Here is a 21,321-nt window from a genome sequence, read left to right on the forward strand (position 1 = left end):
GTCCTCGGCTTCTTTTATAGTTTCTGGGCCTCCATTCGATAATACGACTTGTCCACTGTCCATCTTGTGTTCTGGCTAAGTGCCCTGCCCAGTTCCACTTAAGCGTCGTGGTTCTTTCGATGACGTCTTGAACTCCTGATTTTTGCCTGATTTGTTGGTTTGTTATGTGGTCTTAAAGGCTCACATTCAGCATTGCACGTTCCATGGCTCGTTCTGTAACTCTGAGTTTATTCGCAGATTTTTGCGTGAGTGTTTTAAAGTCTCTGCTCCATAAGTTTGTACAGGCAAAACACATTGGTTATAAACCTTTCGCTTGAGACACATGGGAATTGAACTTTTTAGAATATGGCTTCATTTGCCAAATGCTGCCCATGTCAGGCCTATTCGCCTCTGTATTCCATGTGCTTGATTGTCTCTGCTGATTTTGATCTCGTGTCCCAGATAAGTGTCTGTTTGTTGTATGGTATGGTTGATTTCATAGGGATTTCGAAATAAAAATGGTCATAACTTGTTAAATACTCTGTGTAGTAATGCAAAACCTAATACTATAAGAACAAGAATTATGAGAAGACTACAAATTTAAAAAAATATATAGGGTGTCCCATTTAAAAATTTGAATGTTTGCTATACCACGTAGGTATTAATCACCCTGTAGAGTTCCACATATTTTCGAAGTATGGAAAAAATCATTGCTTACATTTTTTTCTAAATAAGTTTTTATAGAATATCAGCATTATTCTTAATATAAGCAATATTATATAATATTAGCAGAAAAAACCACATGTATGACAACGTCTAAATACCCACTATGATGTAAAATCGAATTTTATTTGAAAACAATAAAGCAGAAAGCAACGTTTAGATATCTGGGAATACGTATACTAGATAAGAAGATGTTAAAAAAGAAATACGACAACAAAGCTTAAAGCAAGTAAAGTGGCGGGATCTCTTAATGCCACAATCTATAAGAACAAACAACTAAGACAAGACACAAAAAGAAGAATTTATAAAGCAGCAATAAGACCTACAAGTCGGTTCACAATTTGTTGAGAGCTCACTACAAGTTTAACCCTAATTAGAAAACTGAAATACAGAGAGGATAGGTAATACGATATAATAGTAAAAACCAACCTAAAACTGACGGTTTAAGACGTTTTCGACTAAACCACCTTATATCTGAAGGAATACAATACCTTATAATCCTATTACGGGGGTATTTTGAATGGTTAGAGATAAACGACCAGTGTCGTAGAGTATATGATTAAAACATTTATTTGAACTAAATAAATATATTTTTTAAATTGTACTTATGTAAATTGTATTTTTTATTAAAACTTATTTATTTTATTCAAAAATAAAAAGTTTCTTGCCATTTGTAAAAGATACATTTATTTAATTAAGGAAAAAGGCGCCAAATGTCGCCTGGCAAAATTTCCAATGTGTTTTAAATGTATCCATTATTTTCGAATCCGGAGAAAACTAATAAATAGTTTTGAAAAATTTAAACGCAGAATGAAAGATTACATTATTACTCAGGGCAGAAAGTCCCTGAAAACTTCTACAATGTTTATTTTAATATGTTATGTAACAGGGGTGAAAATAAAAGAGAAAATATAGTATAATTTTTAATTGAAAATATTGCTGCAAAAGAAACTTTTTATTTATTCTAAAAAATATTTCATTCTGCCTTTTTTTCAAAAATGCTGTTTTCTCAGGATTTAAAAAAAAATTGGATACATTTAAAACACATTGAACATTTTGACAGGCGACATTTTGCGCCTTTCCCCTTTAATACCTTACGATTACAACTATTATTACTTACCTTATATAATTACGATTAGAAAACTATTCAAATTTAAAATAAATAGGATCAACTTCGGAATCCGAGTCATCTTGAGGGTTAATAATTAGCGGTTGTGCCTCTACGGTCGCATCAATTATGTTATCAAGATCCCACATTTTTTGTTCTTCTTCTATTACATGCCTTACTGCATCTTTCCAGTTTTGTTCTGTAATATGTTGTAAAGACTCGTATAACAATTCACGTACAGCTTGTATTTTATATAACGTATTTTTTCTAGCCACATAACTTTTCATTTGTGCCCAAATGAGTTCAATTGGATTTATTTCGCAGTGGTAGGGTGGAAGTCTAAGGACTGTAATGTTTCGCCTTTCCGCCATTTTGTCAACTACGTATTCCTTGAACTTAGATTTGTGTTGCCGGGTAATTTTTAGAAGTTCTGCTTTTACCATTCCATCTTCGTAAGGCAGATACTTATTCCGCAGCCAGTCAAGAATATCCTGTTTCTTCCACGCAGTCGTTGGAAGTCTTTCTACTAGTCGTGAATGATAAGGTGCATTATCTAATACTATAATTGAATTTGGTGGTATGTGTTCAATCATCTGCTCAAAATACTCTTCGAAAACATCAGCTGTCATCTCCTCGTGATAGTCTTTTGTGCTTTTGGACTGAAATTCCAACAAACCATGCTTAACAAATCCTTTTTCACTGCCAATGTGAGAAATTATTAATCCACTGCCTTTACCAGAAGGTGGGGAGATACCAGTAGACCAACCTTCCATAAAGGCTTGCCTGGAGCTTAATATATTTTTATCTGACCAAATTTTTTTTAGAGTATGACCTGAGTTTACCCACGTTTCATCTTGGTAGAAGATGGGCCTTGCTTCAGCCCGGAATTTTCGTATGGATCTCAGATAATTTCTTCTCCAACATATTATCTCCTCCCGGTCAATCAAAAGTGATTTTCGTTTTGATTTCTCCCACTGGAAATTTAATTCTTTTAAAACTTGCCACAATTTAGTTCGTCCGATATGAGGCAAATCCGGGTCGTCTCTAACTTCTTGTAAAATTTTGTTTAGGTTTGGTATTTCTTTTTTAAAAAAAATCCATGAATTTTCCTTCGAATACCATTTTTGGCAAATTCATCAATTTCAATAGGCTTTTTCCCTCTCTTTAAGTGTTCGTTTGTGTTTGGGTTAGCTATACTCTGTTTTTTTCTTTCTAATAGGAACCTATATATAGTTGACTCTCCTACGCCAGTCATGTTGGCACAACTTTTGACTATGTTGCGAACAGTGTTTGTGGGATTCTGAGAAACCAGAGCATCGTGAACATTCAGGACAATAGTCTTCTCTCTTGGTGAATAGACAGACTTACTGACTGTACGCAACAGTACCGGTGTAAAACTTGATGATGTTGATGATGAAGTCATCACAAACAATCCAACAAAACGAGCACGAGCGAAAGGTACGTATATGTTCGTAGGTATATGGAATAAAAAATCACTCACGCTCTGCATATAATTCGCAAAAGAAATATTCGAGACGCTAATTACTGCCGTAGACGCGGACACACCGACGAGCCGTAAATTAGATGCGATCAAAAACGTACTAAACAAAAAAATTGTTTTCGTTCGTAATAACTTCACCCTTTTAAGTTAAGTTTCGAATATAAACTGAACAAACGAGGCACGTGGCCAAAGCATACCCATTATATTATTAAAAATCTGGGGAATTCCATCCTTATTATCTTGCAACGAATAGTACCTTCGGATATGAATTCCAGGTTTTCTAGTAAAGTGATTAAACGCGAAGATTAGTATTGAAATATCCAAAGAGATAAGGTATTCTTATTTATAAAGTTGTTAATGGTTAAATTCTTATTTTTATTAATATAATATAATTACATAACAGTAGCCGTGAAAGTTTTAATTGTTTTTTTTGCTAAATATATTAGTATTAAAATATTATTAATATTATATATATAACAGTATTAAACAATATTATATTATTATTTAATGTATAAACACCTCAGGAACGCCTATGGTTTACGACCGTTTTATGAGTTTGAGGCACATTTCGTGCTCTCAACAATTTATAAACGGAGAATATATTAACATACACGACGGAGACAAGACCTGGTACATCTAAAACGAGACGACTACTAAAAACAACAGAGATGAAAATACTTCATAGATAAATAGCAGAGAATTGGATAGTACGAATAGCACGAGATAAGTCACTAAATTGACGAAGAAGTATTGGTAGACCAAGAAAAAGACGGTGCGATAATTTAATCAAGTTAGGAGGCTAATATTGAAGAAGAAACGGGCTTAAAAGCTTAAATATAAGAAGGAAGAAGAAGAAGAAGAAGTTTTTTGGATATCTTGTACAACAATGGAATTATCGACCGACGTCGCACAAAAAACTCACCCTGTATATTTATATGTAAATTTTAAGAAAAAATCTCGCCAACGTGGCACATTAAATTGACTACATAGCTCTGATGTAGTGTATTAGTTAGAGCGAAAGTGCTTAGCTTGGGTTTAACAAACCCTTTAAAAACATAATGGACAAGTCTGGCTAATTGGCTCCGCTAAAGCCATTTTCAGAAAAAAAAAACATAATTTTATTTTTACTTTTTTTGATCTTTATGTAAGTGTAAAAACCATTTTATGATTCTTTTAAATATAACCTATAAGCTGGAATAATTTGGTATTATTCAAGCGATGATATTTTTAGTTTATTTGACCCAAATTGGACACCTATTTGTCCTAATATACTATTTTTCTTAATGACACATACTGTAGCTATATAAAAACTCGTAACAAATAATTGCATTAAAAAGAGTCGATAATTGAACATTCTACATAATGGTTTGTATTGGCAAAATTGATTTTCCAACATGTACGTGCTTTGTTAACCTTAAACGCGGTTCTAACCGATTTAAAAGTGTTATCCAAAAGCTAAATTAGACAGTGCAGCATTCTCGCCCATACAAATGAACGAGAAAAAATTGTTTCTCTCGCTTGGAACTTATTGGCATAGTGCCTAAGGATGTAATCAAATTGTTTCGTTTTATTACCGTTTATTTAAATTCTAAGTAAACACGTAGCAACTCCTTGACATGTAGTTAGTTAATTTGAAACAATAAAAATAATAGTTTGATCTGAACGTATGAATGTTATAATATTGTACTGTCGTATTGCTATTAACAAAAAGAAATCAACAAAATATTGAACCTAATAAATGTTCCCGATTGTAAGTTTTTGAATATATTTACTTCAGCTCTCTAACTCGAAGATAAAAATGACATTTACTGGCTTCGCATAACTCAAAATTTATTTTCATCTGGATTATGTTTTGGATATATTATCAGTAAATTGCACGAGCTGGTAATTAACAAGTGTTTAATTATATTTTCTAGAAAGAAATATTAATAGTCCAGTAACTGTCTAACTTGAATTGGACAAGCTAGAGCAATTAATAATATGAGAAAAGTATTGTGCAGTAGAGACCTTAGTTTGCAACCCAAAATAAGAATATTACGTTCATATGTGTTTTCGGTGCTGCTGTATGGGGTGAAGGCCTGGACCTTAAAGAAAGAGGTGAGCAATCGACTTGAAGCATTCGAGATGTGGACCTACCGAAGAATATTAAAAATAAGTTGCGTAGATCGAATAACAATAATGTTGAGGTCCTCAGAAAGATGACAAAGGAAATGGAAATCATGAATACGATTAAGATAAGAAAGTTACAATATCTCGGCCACGTTATAAGAGGGGATAAATATGTGTTGCTACTAACCATAATGCACGGAAAACGAAGTATTGGAAGAAGACGCATCTCCTGGCTCAAAAATCTAAGAAAGTGGCATAACTGCAGTTCCGTCGACTTGTTCAGAGCTGCAATCTCAAAAGTGAAAATAACTGTGATGATTACCAACCTTCTTAGAGGAGACGGTACCTAAAGAAGGACTGTCTAGCCCACAAACGTTTGCCAATAATAAGCCGAATAGTAATATGTCTAACCAACAGCTTCTACTCTTTAACCTCTACTCTAGCACCAACTCTACTGCTTTATCTATCATTTGCAGAAACTACTGTCAAAAAGATGTCCGACTTTATGCAGCCACTCGTAATTAAGCTTATATAATGCGCTTTATTTCTAACCCTGTTACTTTTGATTACTATAAAGTGATTGTTACCGATCACGAAACAAGTTTTAAAGTGGAAAATCTTTTAAATCTACCAAATTGTTAGGTTGAAGTATAAAGACATTCCCCTATTTAGAAAGTGTGACTTAAAAAGTTATCATGCAAATTATTAAGTTATGATGAAGCCCTTATTTATCGTGATACCTTTCTTTATAAGTCACTTTTTCTGATAAGGTACTGTCTTTATACTCCAACTTACCATTACCTTTAGAAGTCATAAAAAGTTGTTGCTTTAAGTAATTTATGTTTATTGTGTATATCATTCCCTCAAATAATGATTAATTTATATTATATGTAAATTATAAAGGTGCTAATATTTTAATTATTCTATAAAAAATATGTCTTAAAGTTGCACATTTGCTTTAAATTGCATTGCCATACAAGAGCCAATAGTATCAGTCGACGAAATACGCATTTCTTATTCTTACTAAATAAAAATGTAGTAATGTATCAAAATGATTCAAACAAAAACAAAACAAAATACAATTAAAAAAATTCTAATCTTGGGTTGAAAAAGCTCTAATCTTTAATAAAATCTTTGATATTATTGTAGCGTTTTTAAATAAAACGAGAGATTCAAATTTATATAAATATATTTATTTATAAGTTTACAGCACGATTATCTCTTATCAACTAAACTAACTCATAACATCGTTACATATATATATATATATATATATATATATATATATATATATATATATATATATATATATATATATATATATATATACCCAAAGTATTATTATAGAATATTCTAAAGTAGTCCCACCTCTAATTCGCCTACGTGACGGGTTGTTCTCTTTCGCACTCGATATCGCCGGAAACTTCTAGTCGCATTCGAGATGCAACCGTTACACGGGCCACGCTGAATGCATGTCCGTAACATTATGTTGAAACATTATTAAAGATGCTTGATAAAAATTTCCTAAAAATAATTTGACAGTTGTGATCAGTCTATAACCTGTGATAGATATTGTAGGAGGAGCTAACATTTTCTTCGTTTTAAGAGGTATCTAGTCTACGTGATCCGATGGTCGATTAGTTATATTTTAAGCATATTCTAATCTAAAAATGTCAAACCTGATTCCTTATGTGCTTAAAACATTTAGAAAAACATCAATAAAATTTTTTCAAATTTTGAGAATTTTTCCGTAAAAAATAACAAATCTTACCCCGTCGTTTAAAAAAACCGGAAAAAAATATAATTATTTAGAAGTTTGCCTCTAGCATTCTACTAAGTTTGGCATGTAGGTCTTATACCCAAAGTTTAATCCATATTTCCTCATCCCATAATTTCACTTTTAAGAATATACCTGACTAATCGATTTTTTTAAGCTAAGAGGGGAGAAAATCACAAACCTGTTTACCCATGACACAGTTATCAGTGCTTAAAATTCTACAGCAGCTAAAGCATCCCAAGTATGGGAAAATCAACTGCCTGAACTAGAGAGCTGGCTTAAAGAGTGGCGAGTCCAAGTCAACAACTTAAAATCAACGTAAATAACTTTTATTTCAAAAAAGGTGACGCCCCACGAGTTTCTATAAACAACACTCCACTACTAGTAAATACCGTCGTTAAATATCTAGAAATTCATTTTGATAGCAAACTTAATTGGGGCATCTACATCTGGAAGAAACGCCTTCTATTTAGCTTAATTTACAGGAATATGTGTTGGTATATAAGTTTAAAATCAAATCTTAGCCTGGATAACAAACTTTTGATTTAGAAATATATTTAAAAAACCGATATGACTTTATGCAGCACAAATCTCGGGTACAGTAAGTTATACCAACATACAAAAATTTTAACGATTTCGAATCGAAAGTATTGGGTCAGATCTGCCATCTTCCTTGGTATAATACGAACCACGATTACACCACTATCTACAATTACCAACACTTAGCAAAGCAATATCTGCTGTAAACTTTGCAGAAAAGACCAGACTATCTTGCCATCCTAATCAGCTGACCACAAATTTGCTCATAATTTCAGATAAAAGAAGATTAAAAAGTCCAGACTTTTGAACCTCTAGTAAATCAGAGAAATAGAGTATAATAGTGGTGCTGTCATAGTGTGGTGAAATAACAAGTTTTTGTTCTGATGTTTTCTAAAACTTTTTTCGAGTTTGTTTAGACCCGTAATACTCACAGAACAGGCAAATAAGCAAAAAAGTCCCCTGCTTGTGACCCTGAATCGGCCAGGCAAAGGACAGTTGTTTTAAGTAGCACGGACCTCTGTAACAAAAATCTATATGTTTGTTGCAGTCGATTTTTTGGACTTAATTAATTATTAATAAACTAGGGTCAAAAAACGGTAAATTTTCGCTTTCTTCATCTATAAGCACAAAGTATATCATTTAAAACAAATTTAAGAATAAGAAACTTATAACTCATATAAAAACCTTCAAAATGGCATTTTATAAGTGTTCTTGTCCTTATTTGTTATATAGAAAGTTGCAAAATAAGTCAAAAATTTTGGTTTTTAGAAATGTTAATAATTTTTTTTAAATAAACTTATAACCTTTATATTACATACAATGTTGGATAATTTTAAATATTCCAAAATAAATTGGCAAAAACATGTCGATTTTTTGCTTATAAACTATTTTTATAACTTTTTAAACATTGACTGCAGAAAACTGATTTTTTCATATTTAGACAGCCTGCTTTTATTTTCAACTTTAAAAAGAAAAAAAAGTTGACCTAGGACACTTTGGGAGGAAGTTAGTGCCTTTTTTTATAAATCGGTAGCAGCTTTGTTTATAACAGTTAAGAGACCTTATTAGGGTCATCTAAACCCTAACATACTTTAAAGTTTTAATGTGAAAAATTTGAATAAGTTTACATTTTAATGGAATCGTTCACAAAGGTTCAAAAATGTGGCAGTCACAATAATTGGTCGGCTTTGAAACTAGTGAGAGAGTAGGATAGGAAAGAAGCTGTTATTGTATCTCTGTTTCATGTTTATGAATTTCGACGTTTCTTTTTTTAATTTGTATGTACTTGTTGCGTACATTACGGATGTGTATTATTTGAATAATTAGATTGTTAAATAAAGAATCTAATTTGTTTAAACATTTTTTTTCTTCAGTTTTTAATATTGTAGATAATAAATATTTATAATTAATATATACGTTTTTTAAAAAACTATCCTCCTTATCCTATTCAATTATTTTTAAAAATATTATTGGTTTATGTAATGCTTGGGAAATAAACAATCTCAGATATACTAGGTTTTATTTCTTGTTAAGCATGCTAGGTGGGTGGCTTTTGTCGAAAAAGTTCGATTTCATACCCACATGCTGAGACTTGTTTAAATCCATGTTAATATGATTCCAATATGATGTCTTTTTAAGATATATCCAATATATTTTTCTTTTAGAAGCTATCCCTACAATAACTATAACTACACAATTTTCTGTTGCAAATATACTGCAAATTTCTGTAACACATATATTGTTGCAAAAAAAATTTAATTTGGGATAACCAAATTAAATAACTTTTAAACTATTTTACCGATCGATTTGATACTATCATATTTTAAGTACTACTGGACCCAACATTGTTTGTTATATAATGGTTGTAAGTTTGTTTTTAAAAAAGGAAATACTTATAAAAAACAAAAATTTTTTAACCCATTTTGCAATTATCTAAACAACAAATAAGGATAGGAACATTTAAAAAACGCCATTTTAAAGGTTTTTATATGACTTATAAGTTTCTTCTCTTCTCAAATTTGTTTCAAATGCTTCACTCTTTGCTGATATACGAAAAAGCGGAAAATTACCATTTTTTGACCTTAATTTGTTAATAACTAATTAAGTCTAAAAAATCTGCAGGGAACATGCAGGTTCTTGTTATAGAGATCTATACTACTTAACAGGTTGGATGCCTTTGGCGCTTATAAGTCACTGTGTATTTTGCTCGGATGCTTCCGTCGCTTATAAGCATTCGGTCTGTATTTATACATTTATTTACGTTTCTTTGGAAACGAGACCCTTTATTCAATAACGCCAGATGAGTAGAAACGGGTTGTTGCTGATACTGCGAGCATTTCATTTCTGCAGAAATCCCCCATCAGGTGAATCTAGACCTGAAGATAGACTTTACAAAATAAGACCGATAATAAATTTCTATAACGAAAAAATGGCAGAAATATTTTATCCAGGATGTGAGTTATCTCTAGATGAATCCATGGTTCTTTTGCGCGGCAAGCTTATGTTCAAGCAATACATTAAAAACAAAAACCACAAATATGATATTAAGTTGTATTTATTTACAAACCTTAGACTTATTGCTCAGAAATTTGCTGCATATACTGGTATGTTAGACGATACTGGCGGTAAAGGACATTCTGAAAAAGTTGTCCTACATTTAATGGATGGATTATTAAATATTGGCCATCATATTTATATGGACAACTATTACAATAGTTTTTCTTTAGCCAGAACTTTAATTAAAAATCAGACTCACTGCACCGGCTCACTTCGGTCTAATAGAAAAATGACACCCAAAGCTGTTATTTCAACTAAGCTGAAAAAAGGAGAAACCATTGCGCAATATGTTAAAGGAGTAATGATAGGAAAGTGGAAGGATAAGAGGGATGTTTTATATATTTCAAATAAATATGTAAATACAACAAAAAGTTACTAAACCATTGTCTGTCGCCGAATACAACAAACATATTATGTCTGGTGTAGATCAAATTGATCGAATGTGTTGATACTACCTTCACGAAAGAAAAACAATAAGATGGCTAAAGAAACTTTTGTTCCATATTATGGACATTATGCTCAATAATGCTTTTCACTTATATAATATAAATTCTGGACAGAAAATGTCATCATTTGATTTTAGAATGGCAATCATAAATGAACTTTTACCTCTGAGAATATAAATAAAAAAAGCATCAAATATCGAACATAGGCTAATAAAAAGGGAAGCGACTCCAGATAAAAAACAACTCGACATAAACAGATGTTAAAGCTCTTCCAAAGAAAAAAAAAACGGATACAACATACGTGTGCGAAACTTGTCCTGGAAATCCAGGATATTGTCTAAACTGCAGCATCATAATTCACAAATAAAATATAGCAGCCAAAGTTTTAATAATATTTAGTTTTATTTTTGTTACATGTTTTGAAATAAATGATGTTTTACTGTAGAGTATAGACAACGCTTATAAGCGTCAACGGTACATGGATATGAATGCAACGCTTATGAGCGTCAGTTTTTTTTACCTTTTCTTAATCATTTGAAATAGCAATTACATATAAAACATCATTATTCATAATTATTAGCAACAACATACCATTTTTTCCATTTTTTTTATTTGGGACCACGTAAAAGTAAGTTACAAAATAGCGGCATCCAACTTGTTAAAGAGTCGTTTACCTAGCCGGACGAGTGTCACACAAAAAGCTTATTTCCCTGGGCTATCATATTGGTTGTCAGTGTTGCTTATGTATATTTAACTTTATTTATTAAGTTTAAGTTTAAATTAATTGCTATATCATAGATTAAATTAACTTACCTGGTTGCTGGCTGCTGGGCGGTTTCCCACTATGTTATTTTACATAAATTATATATATTGTTTGTAATGAGACAAATTGCAATAAACATTGGATATTAAAAAAATTAGAGTTGCAAAAAATTACCTACCAAACTTAAAATAATTTTATAATTATATTTATATAATATTTTTCCTTAGCTCAATTTTAATTCAAAAAATCTGAAAAACAAATCCAGAATGATGTTGGATAATAAAATGTATGTTCGTGAATTTTTTTTAGATTTTTTAAAGTAAAGAATTGCTCTGAAAAATTTTTTCTTTAAAGAACACACTTTTTTGCGATGTGGCTCAAAATTTAACTGTAGGGGTTACTGAATATATACTTTTGAGTGCATAATCCACCATCCAGCCGAGTACAGATTTTACCATCTTATTTCGCTATAGCCTTTATATAGAAAGTTTATATACAGTGGATGATCAAATTATTATGATCACTTCAAAAAACTTTGTATTTTGCTGTTTAATAAAGAATAAAACTGCATATAAGCATCTAATGATGTGAATATAATATAAAAATAGATCATAAACACGTTCCTTTACAAAATTTTAAAATATTTTTTTCTTTGACCTTAAATAACAATTTTTTTAAATATTTTGTGTGACCTCCTTTAGCTTCGATGACAGCTTTGATCCTCCTTGGCATGCTTTAAATATTTCTCAGGCAGTCTTCTTTAATTTTATCGTTTCTGTGCCAGATGGCAATAAGTCTCTCAATTAACTGCTGCTTATTTGTGACAGTTTCCTGGGAAATCCCCCTCTTCATAAGCTCCCATAGATTTTCGATCGGATTGCGGTCTGAGAAATTACCTGGCCACTTCAGTACTTTAATTTTCTGTTTTTCCAGGTACGACATTACTGTTTTGCCTTATGGCAGGGTGCTGAATCGTGCATAAAGCTAAAATCCTCCGATTCGCCAAACCAGTCTTTGATTTATGGCATGAGCTTTCTTTCCGTAACTTCAATATACTGATGTTGATTCATCATTCAATGTACAGCCTCCCTGTGCCCTTTCTGCTGATCACAGACCTTACCATGATCTTGAGAGGATGCTTTACTCGCTTCACTATTCCATCCTTGTGACATTTTTCAACCACTCGCCTTCGGACGAAGGCCGACTTATCCATCAGTATCTCCACTGTAGACTCATCGGAGAAACAAACTTGTGAATAAAAAAAAACTGTAAGATTTGGTGTTCTTTGGCCCATTCCAGTCTCTTTTTTATTATTGCCATGGTCAACTTTGGTTTTTTGGCAGGGCGACATGATTTAAAACCTTGCTCAGCAAGCCTTCTGCGGACTGTCATGTCAGAAACTGGCATCTTAGCTTCACGAATAAGTTTCGTGGGGATTCTTCTTGGCTTCTTTCTATTGTTTACAAAGATATCCCTTATTTTTATTTCGTCTCTGGGTGTAGTGACACGCTTTTGACCACATTTTTGGGCACGCTGGTGAGTCAGGGGTTTGTTGGTATTAATTTTATTCTTGATATTGCTCACCGTTGCTTGCGCTATTTTTCGTTGTTGAGCTGTCTGACGTTAAGAAAGCTTTTTATTCAATAAAAGTGTCTTTATCTTCACCATTTTACACACAGGGACGTCTTTAGCCTTACCCATTATGATTTTCTGCTTAAAAATCGAAATGTTTTGAAAATGTCTTTAAAATTAAAATTGAATTTTTTTTTGTTCAGTCACAATCAGTAAGTAAGGTTATTAGTGACAAAATATATTGGCATACCTTAATCGTATAGCATCATATGATTTTATTATAAAATTTTTGAACACATTTGAATAACTTAAACTTTTGTGACTGATCATAATAATTTGATCACCCACTGTAACTCGTTAATTATATAAGTATTATTATTACACATGTATGTGATTTCGAAATATAATTCTAATGATATTCTTTCAATTTGAATACTCGAGTACAAACAAACGCGAATAATATCATTTTTATCGCTAACAAGATGCGTATTGTTGAGCTCTCGTGACCTGTAACCTTTAACGAATTACACAAAGAGCGACATATCTCGCACCAAACATCTCTTTATCTCTGTCTGCTTTTCCCCAGTCATCGGAGACAATTTCCACGTAACAAAATAGCTTGTAAGGGATACATGTAGCGACTCGTCAAATATATCTTTAGATTGAAACTGTTATGAAATTCAATTTGGTCAAAACGAAACGAAACAACAACGAAGTTTCAACCGTCGCAGCGACGCTTGTTGTTTGTTCCCGGGGAAATAAGTTTTCGTTTTAGAGTTAGACCCAACTTTACTAGTTTACCTAAAGAGGGTCGACTCAAAGTAATATGTTTAGTGAAGAGCGACTGAAACTTGATGGTCTCGTATGATATTAATCATAAAATAATAACTATTTTTTTCCTTTTTACAAAACATGGATGGATGGATTAGAGTATTTTATTAAATAATATTAAGTACTAAATATTCAGAAAATAAATGAATTTAACATATCTTGCTTAAGTGAGGTCCACTACATGTCAATTAAATTAAACATTTAAGCGAAGAATCGCTGTTTAAATGATAAAAATGCAGCTGACCTACAATATTTTATTTATTATTAAATTGTATATTGTTTATCTTAAATTAATACGAGATTTTACATTGTAGTAAGAAATAAACGTACATACATATTTATAGAACCAAAAATTAAACTTGTGATGTTTTTTTGATATAATTTTAAAAGGACCCTATGTATTAGGAGAAAGAAATATTAGAGGAGAAATACTAGTAAACTAGGCAAAAGAGAACCTATATGTAAATATATATATATATATATATATATATATATATATATATAAAGTATTCAACTAGTGAATTTAGAGGTTTAATCGGTCATTCAGGTTTGCAAATAAAAAAAGTTTATCGTTACTTCATAAGTTTATCGAAGACGTTTCGCTTTATATTTCTAAAGCTTCATCATTTCTAACTTAATATGTAGTATATTATCGATGTAATTATATCTACTGTAACCTTTACTCATTATTTAAAACTAACTTAACAAAAAAAAAACAAAACAAAAAACTATGTCGCACACCTAGTTCAATAGAGCCACAAGTGCAAAATACAATAATTTCGAGAAATGAGCAAAACGTTCTGTAGCAAACGAGTTATGCCTTGTAAATAATTTATTTTTAGAATGACTGGCTTGAAAATTACAATTTAGTTAGCAAATTATAAAGTTATTCGCTGGATCTTATTAGAATTTATTAAAAATAAAACGTTAATTGTATTTTGATAGTTATGGCGATATTGCATTGTGAAGAAAGTCATGAATAAAACGATACCTAGGAGATACGGCGGCAACATAATACAAAAATCAACTAGTTCTTACAAAAAATATTTTTATTATTATTATTACAAGTGTGTACAAACATTTTTTTAATTACTATTAACCAAGTCCTCATAAAAATTGTGATGAACAGGTATTATTAAGTTTTTATTGCACAGTTCCAAAAGGTGTTGCTTTGTTTTTGAGGATATCGATGGTGGCTTTTTTAAATCGATTACTGCTTCCAAAGTTGCTGAGCGCCCCCTTGTCGATGCTTTAAAATGGACCTCTTCGAACTCATCGGCATTATAATCTATTTTATAGAAGAAATTTCCAGAATTGCTTTTGACAACTTTAATAACTTGGATATCATTCCAGACTACCTTTTCATCTTTTTTATTCTTTGTAAAATTTCCTCCAAGTTTTGAATTGAGATCCTTAAAGTCATAAAAGTCTTCTGTTGACATTTCCTTTACATTGTAAGGATTTCCCTCTTTTTTGCAGATCTTATGATGATAGGCAATGATGCAGGAACATAAATGGGACCTGTTTTAAGTACATATTTTCTTCTTTTGCCTCTCAATAGCGTGCTCAGTTGCGTGCATGGCGTCCGCTTTCTTTTTTGTATGTCTCACTGTTAACAATTTATGTGTGATTGATTTAATATTAATTTTTGCAATTGCATAGAGATACATGGTAACTATAAATTAATTTTTATTTTACTTAACACAATTGTCACTAAAATATAACGTCTTTATCATTACAATAAGTTGAAAGATAATCAAACAGACACGTAGCTATTCCGTTTGAGCCGCGGTTAGCGATAGCCTCGTGCCAAAAGTAACAGTAACCACTGTTTTGTACCATCATTTATAGTAGAAGCTTGAAACATCTCCACAAGGTGTAGGAAGGATCGCCTGCAAATCAAAACAAGCTACCAATACTTGAGAATCATGTTTTGCTCTTGCTACATCTTGTGCTTTTTCTTCTCTGCTTCTAATTTTATTATGGATATGTTTATTATAAGTTTGATCAAGAGTAGCTTGCTGTTCAGCAAAAGAATTTTTATATGATTCACAAACCGCGCACTGATCTTTTTTTGCTGAAAGAAAGTTATGTTAAACTCAGTTTTGAAAATATGCTCGTAAGTGCATTTTTTAGCCACAGGCCTTCCTTCAGTCTCTTCCTGTAGTTTGTAGTACCGATACATTTGTGCTAAAGTAAGTGAACCATCTATGTATTCCTTTGTAGTTTGTGCTCCAAAATAATGTGATTCTACCCTTTGGAAAGCATTTATGTGCTCTCTTATTTTATTTTTCACCGATCCAGTAACCGTTTCTCGTTTCATAAAATTTCCTCTCTTATCCCTTTTCCACAGATCCTTTACCATCTGATTTTCTCCAAGTTGTTCTAATAAATTTGTCACCAATATCCAAGGTATTCATAAAAAACTTTTTGTAGACTTAACTTTTACACCGTGTATTGTTAAAAAATAAGGTAAATTCATACCGCGGTTACTGCCTTCAACCGTTCTTCTGTATTTAGTAACCAACTTTTCCAAATGGGAGGCAACAAATTGTCTTTGAAGAACGTTGTCTTTCAAATTCCAGAAACGTGAATGTATATCATATCTATCAGCATTGCTGAATTTTTTGCTGCATTTTGTACGACATTTTTCTCCACATGCTGGTTTTAAAGTCTTCCCACGTTTTTCTTTGTTGCCCACGTACATTAATATTTAATACAGTTCTGTAATTATATTTTAAGCAATGTTAAAAACTGTACTATTTTGATATTAGTTCACAAATTTCAACAAAAAATAAACTTTTGAAAAGTGCATTATTAGAAAATATAGCAGCTCTATATAATCATCTACCACTGAACTGTTCCGCGCTGCAATAAACAAAGTAAAGATAGCCGTGATGATCGCCAACATCCGGAACGGATAGGCACTTTAAGAAGAAGATATAATCATCTTGGCGAGGGTCTGTATGTAGCTTTTCTTGATGTTCAAATGTATTTGCCGTATGATTTGATTGTACGGGTAACGCAACCGGAGTAAGCTAAAAAATTGCATACATTAAGTAAAACCTCACTGTGATTTTTGTTGAAATACAAACCTCCGTCAACACAAAGGGTATGTCATTCATAGCCTCAAAAACCTCTAAATTTTCTCTCAGATTCTCATCATCTTTAATTTGCAAAGCTAGTCCAAGCATTTTTCTTGCCTTTGACATCGTGTTTTATAATAAAGTTAATAATAATATCACTATACACTGTTTTCAGACTTTAAATCAAATAGTTTTACACTAAAAACGTGGATACCTCGTGCATACATAATTGAGAACTGATAAAATCGTACCACTAACTTAACAATGTTTGCAGTTGTGGCCGTATTGAATTACATCGGTTGTATTGTGGCGAAGTGTATTATCGCCACACCTCCTAGTTATGGCCATATTGCATTTCAAAACCCTACAGTGTAATACCGAAGTATCTTACTTTATACTTATCCAAGACAATATTTCAGTTAAGGCTGTATTGCATTAGATGGGGTATTATATAGGCAACCTTTTTAAAGCATTAACTCAAAATTAGAATTTTTTGCAGTTGTGGCACTATTGAACTAGATGTACGATGTATATATATATATATATATATATATATATATATATATATATATATATATATATAACCACTACGTTCTTTAAAAACCAGAAAAGAGAAGATGGACCTAGCAAAGTCCAAATGGTACAGCAATGAATGAAATAGACTATATATTGTGTAACGACCTTAACCCTGCGTTAGTGTGCCTAGATAAATTAGCACGAGAGGTGTTCCGGGTTATGTCATACCTCAAACTAAACTAACGCAGGAAGTTAAAATTTTTAAATTTAATCATTTAAAATGGTTATTCTTGGTTTTTTACTTATTTATGATTTAAATAAATTAAATATGGTACTGTAAGTCTTAAATATTTAAATGTTACATATCATTTATCCAAGATATTACAATTATGCTAGTCAAAAACACGAGTGAACAATAATACACTTGGATATTATGAAAAATTTTATTGATCACACAACTCTAAATAAACTTATAGCCTAAGATTCTACAAACTAAAGAAAAAAATGTTCGTCAAAATACAGTAAAAAATAATAAAGTTACGACTCCTCAAAATTGTCGCAATTTGAACACGCCATTATTGCGTGTTCCAAACAAATTGGATTATCACATCGCATGTATATGTAAAAGGTCTTCCTATCTTTATTTCTTGGACAAACAGAAGATCTACTGCTTGTCCTACGTCGGTTAGGTCCCAACTGATGTACCTCTGGTTGCTGATTATCACGTAAAGGTCGACGCAAGGAAGGGTTTTGTCTTTGTTGGTTTCGAAACTCAGAAATCAGCTGCACACCCAGTTCATTCAAAAAAATTCGTCTTTTTAATTTATCATTTTTTGTATTTGTTTTATATATAACTTTAGCCTTCACTTAAGCTGTATTCAAAAACGAAAAAAAAAATAGTGTCAAAGTCCAACGACGACTATTTCTTGGTACGTTTTAATTAGCAGATAGCTCATCCAATGTGTCTACACTGCCTTTGTTTGAATTGTAAAAGTCGATCATTTCAGGTAATTTCTTTTCACCAGTTTCTTCAATTCAGTTAGTATCATCATGATGCAATGTACAAAAGAGGATTACATTTTTTTCACTGTTTTGGCACATATGAGACAGCCATTATCTTCTTTGAAGGCAAATTTTGAACTGTGAATTTCTCTTCCTCGTGTGTTTAGAAATGCTGTTGGAATTTGCCTTTTGTTCTTCCTGACTATCACAACCGATGTAAGATGATGAGCCTGAAGTAGATTGATCATGAGCGGATAACTGGTAAACCAGTTATCGAAAGTAATATTACGTTTAGTATCAAAAACTGGCCCAATCACTTTCTTCTTCAGCCTCCACCTCTTCAGAATCCTCCCTTTTGTGTTCTGTCTCTCCTTAAGCCCTCTCTTTCAATATGATTGTCTCTTGACTTCCTAATGGGGTTTGTTCTTTCTCAGATTCACTATCAATGAACGATTTATCATCGTCAGAAATACTGCCAAACTCCGCCCATAAACGTTTTAACATTTCCTGCTCTTGTTCGTAAGACATAATTATTCTATAATTCAGTATCGCCGAAAGAAAAATAAAAATTATAGTATTCATCTCGAAAAAATATCAAAAATATGTAAATTTATCTCTAGAACACAAAACAACTAAAAGTTACAACAGTAGTGTACCGGGGTATCACACACCCCAACCGTCTTTCATCAACTCTTAATTCAAACTGAAATTGTATGTACATCTGGTAACAAGGTCATCGTGAGAAAACATGTATACACTACAGCTACTAGGCGCTAGAAGACGCTATTTCATCTACTTTTGATTTTATAGAAATAAAAGGAGTACCTGGGGTATGGTATAACCCAGAACAGTAACCGAGGGTTAACGTAATATTAAGGCAACTGTCCACTAGTAAGTAACTTGCGACAGTTCTTCTGCGACTTCTGTAAGTGTGTATACATAACGTAAATGTTGAGGCAAGTTACTCTCTGAAATTATTGTCGAGAGAGGTTTGTAAAGTTTTTTCGGAATAAATGTTGGAGGTGTATATACTGGATCTTGAAAAATTTTCGCAAGTAGTTCAAGATCAAAAGTTGAAATGTCGGCTGTAAAAGTTAGATGTACTACTGAGTGTGAAGTAATTCGATTAAAAAACAATGAGAAAAAAACAAGAAATGTTTGGGTGAGAGATTGGATTTTAAGAGGATCTACACATGGTTTTTGTAAAACGTTAATAATTGAATTGAGGAACGAAGATTGTACAGAACTTAATAATTTCCTGCGTATGAGAATAAATGATTTCAATTATATCTGGAAACTTGTTAGACCAATTATATCAAAAATTGACACAAAAATGCGTCCGTCTATTTCAGCAAGATAACGTTAATGTGTAACCCTGATATTTTTGGCAGCAGGTGGTGAAAATAGTAATAAAATATCAGTCCAACATATACTTATAGAAAGTTTTACTTATAGAAAGGTACCACTCTTTGATGTACTTGTTTAGGATCCCTGTGTGTACGATTGGCCACCTAATTAAAGAATGTAATAAATCTCTGTATGAACACATATACATTAAATTAACTTCTTGTGGTGAGCAAACATTAAAATTGGAAAAAAATTAGGATGTTGATGAAGGTCTTGATGAACCTGATATAACAGAACTTGCAGTATTAACATCATCAATTTCTGATATATTTTATTGTATGAAGAACTGCTCTCTGAATAATTCTTTTTAGTTTTAACTCGCATGCTATAAAGTCACCAAAAATTTGAAATCCTTCAGTTGGTTTATCGATAGTTTTCATTGCTTTATGTAACATAGAAGCATGCTCTGTTTGTTTAAATGTGGTTTTCTCCCTTTTTTTTGCTTTCCTAGTTGGAGTTATCCAATTTTACTTTTTAATCGGTTTTTCTTGCAAACTGACTACATTCACCTCTTTCACACACATTTCACCTGACTTTTCACTTTCTGCTTCCTGAAATATATAAATAAATATAATAATAATATGTTATTTGAAATTATCATTCATTATATTTTTTTCAGGTTCCACAAATACATAAACAATGGGACAGGCACTCAAAGTTATATGAAAAGTATTATAAAATTATTGAAAAAATAATATTGAAAAAAATAGCATTTGAGCAAACGGACTTTCCTGAAAAATGAACATATCCTTTCTGCTTGTTTTGATATGAGCTACAGAATAAAACTTAAAATAAAGAAACAGCATATTCAAACAATGGCTGATTGCCAAGTTAAACTGAACTAAAGTTGCGAAAGAGAAACTAACTTTGTTGAGATACCTTTAGGGACATAGAGTCAGGTAAACTATCAAACTTCTCAACTAACTCCAAAACGTTCACTTATCCAGCAATCGATATTGGCGTATAGTTTCGATTATTACTGCTATATAGAAGGGTACATATATATATATATATATATATATATATATATATATATATATATATATATATATATATATATATATATATATATATATATATATATATAGAAAAGAAATTTAATTTAATCTTTGCAAATAAGTTAAATAGTAAACTCTTAAATATTGGGGAAATCTGCAAGAAAGACTAATGAGTATCAATTGTAGAGAATTAATTTGGCTTCTTCAGGGCTGAAAGAGAATAAATTATAATTGGCTACTATATTATCTATTAAAAACATTATTGATCTTACCGTAACTTAGAATTGTAGAGTTAGAATGTTAAAAAACTTAGCTAGTAACATAGTGGTGCTTTTTGTTACTATGTGCAAAAAAAAGTTTTTTTTATAACGTTGGAAATGTATGATAGCTTTGAACTTAAAACGCAA

Source organism: Diabrotica undecimpunctata, chromosome 3 (assembly GCF_040954645.1).
Source record: "Diabrotica undecimpunctata isolate CICGRU chromosome 3, icDiaUnde3, whole genome shotgun sequence".
NCBI classification, from domain to species: domain Eukaryota; kingdom Metazoa; phylum Arthropoda; class Insecta; order Coleoptera; family Chrysomelidae; genus Diabrotica; species Diabrotica undecimpunctata.